We start from the raw sequence: 2,836 nt of genomic DNA on the forward strand, positions 1-2,836 counted from the left end.
CCCATCAATCCTGGTACTACCCATCTGTCCAGTTACTGCCAATCCGTTCTGGTTCTGCCCGTAAGTTCTGGTACTGCCCATCCGTCCTGATACTGCACATCGGTCCTGGTACTGTACATCGGTCCTGGTACTACCCATCGGTCCTGGTACTGCCTGTCCGTCCTGGTACTGCCTATCGGTCCTGGTGCTGCCCATACGTCCTGGTACTGCCCGTCCGTCCTGGTACTGCCCATCGGTCCTAGTACTACCCATCCGTCCTGGTACTCCCCATCCGTCCAGGTACTCCCCATCCGTCCTGGTACTACCCATCAATCCTGGTACTCCCCATCCGTCCAGGTACTCCCCATCCGTTATGGTACTACCCATCTGTCCTGGTACTGCCCATCAATCCTGGTACTGCCCATCCGTCCAGTTACTGCCCATCCGTCCTTGTATTGCCCGTCAGTCCTGGTACTACCCATCAGTCCAGGTACTGCCCATCCGTCCTGGTACTACCCATCAACCTGGTACTACCCATCCGTCCTAGTACTGCCCATCCGTCCTGGTAGTACCCATCAATCCTGGTACTACCCATCTGTCCAGGTACTGCCCATCCATCCAGGTACTACCCATCAGTCCAGGTACTGCCCATCCGTCCTGGTACTACCCATCAATCCTGGTAGTACCCATCCGTCCTAGTACTACCCATCCGTCCTGGTGCTGACAATCCGTCCTGGTACTGCCAATCCGTCCTGGTACTGCCCATCCGTCCTGGTACTGCCCATCAGTCGTGGTTGTGCCCATCCGTCCTGGTACTACCCATCAATCCTGGTAGTACCCATCCATCCTAGTACTACCCATCCGTCCTGGTACTACCCATCCGTCCTGGTACTGCCCATCCTTCCTGGTACTGCCCATCGGTCCTGGTACTGCCCATCCATCCTGGTACTGCCCATCTGTCCTGGTACTCCCCATCCGTCCTGGTACTGCCCAGCAGTCCAGCTACTGCCCATCCGTCCTAGTACTACCCATCCGTCCTGGTGCTGACCATCCGTCCTGGTACTGCCCATCCTTCCGGGTACTGCCCATCGGTCCTGGTACTCCCCATCGGTCCTGGTACTCCCCATCGGTCCTGGTACTGCCCATCGGTCCTGGTACTGCCCACCGGAACTGGTGCTGCCCATCCGTCCTGGTACTGCCATCCATCCTGGTACTGCCCATCGGTCCTGGTACTGCCCATCGGTCCTGGTACTGCCCATCGGTCCTGGTACTGGCCGTCAGTCCTGCTGGTGGATGTTGAAATTCTCCCCCCGCTACATTTCGCACCTTTTCACCCTCACTGCTCCCTCCAGGATTTATTGACTGATTAGCCGCAGGAGGACAGTACGTGGTAATCAGCAGGAGGTTTCCTTGGCCATGTCTCACCCAATGCTATCAGACTTCATAGTGACAATGTTAAGAACTCCAATGGTAACCCCCTTCCAACAGTATCTCACTGTGCCACCACCTTTGCTGGGTCTGTCTTGCTGGTGAGACAGGGCATATCCTGGGATGGTGATAGTAATGTCTGGGAGTGTGCCCTATGGCTGACCACTTCAACTTCCATTCCCATTCGCTCATTGACATGCAAGTCCTGGGCTTCCTCCATTGCCAAATCCAAGCCACCCTCATCTTCCACCGAGGGACCTTCCAACCACACGGCATCAACGTCAACTTCATTACTTTTCAAATCTCCCGTCCCCCCCCCACTTCATCCCAGATCCAGCCCTCCAACTCGGCACCGTCCTCTTCAACTGTCCTACCTCTCCATCCTCCTTCCGACCTATTCGCTCCTCTGCTTTAACAATCACAGTCAGCCCCAGTTTCAGTTAGCTATCGACTTGCCAGCTACCTTTCCCCACCGCCCTTGTTTATCTCTGAGCCCCCTTCCCCCTCCACTTTCCTGATGAAGGGCTCTTGCCCAATACGTCGATTTTCCTGCTCATCGGATGCTGCCTGACCTGCTGTGCTTTTCCAGCTCCACACTCTCAACACTGAGTCAGTAGTCAGGGAGGCAAATGCAATGTTGGCGTTTATTTTGAGAGGACTTGAACATAAAAGCAGGGATGTACTTCTGAGGCTCCATAAGGCTCTGGTCAGGCCACATTTGGAGTATTGTGTGTAGTTTTGGGCCCCATATCTCAGGAAGGGTGTACTGGCCCTGGAGCGTGTTCAGAGAAGGTTCACGAGAATGAATAGCATGACGTATGAGGAACGCTTGATGACTCTGGGTTTATAGTTGATGGAGTTTAGAAGGATGTGGGAGATCTAACTGAAATACACAGAATACTGAATGGCCTGGACAGAATGGATGTTGGGAAGATGTTTCCATTGGTAGGCGAGACTAGGGCCTGAGGGCGCAGCCTTCGGGTAAAGGGAAGACCTTTTAGAATGGAGATAAGGAGAAACGTCTTTAGCCAAAGAGTGGGGAATCCATGAAATTCATTGGTTGGCTGTTGTAGGCCAGATCATTGAGTTTATTTAAGCTGACTCCAAAATTAGAGGTGTAGTGGACAGCGAAGAGGGTTACCTCAGATTACAATGGGATCTGGACCAGATGGGCCAATGGGCTGAGGCGTAGCAGTTGGAGTTTAATTTAGATAAATGCGAGGTACTGCATTTTGTAAAGACAAATCTTAGCAGGACGTATATACACTTAATGGTAAGGTCCTGGGGAGTGTTGCTGAACAAAGAGACCTTGGAGTGCAGGTTCATAGCTCCTTGAAAGTGGAGTCACAGGTAGATAGGGTAGTGAAGAAGGCTTTGATATGCTTTCCTTTATCGGTCAGAGTACTGAGTACAGGAGTTGGGAGGTCAT

At 52.9% G+C, this 2,836-nt stretch overlaps 1 protein-coding gene across 1 annotated transcript in view; it reads left to right on the top strand.

Annotated features, from left to right (window-relative positions):
• The window catches only part of pgap2 (post-GPI attachment to proteins 2), a 44,708-nt gene that overhangs the window by 39,436 nt on the left and 2,436 nt on the right, over nucleotides 1-2,836 (top strand). The gene's annotated exons all lie outside the window — the stretch shown is intronic.

Source organism: Chiloscyllium plagiosum, chromosome 6 (assembly GCF_004010195.1).
Source record: "Chiloscyllium plagiosum isolate BGI_BamShark_2017 chromosome 6, ASM401019v2, whole genome shotgun sequence".
NCBI classification, from domain to species: domain Eukaryota; kingdom Metazoa; phylum Chordata; class Chondrichthyes; order Orectolobiformes; family Hemiscylliidae; genus Chiloscyllium; species Chiloscyllium plagiosum.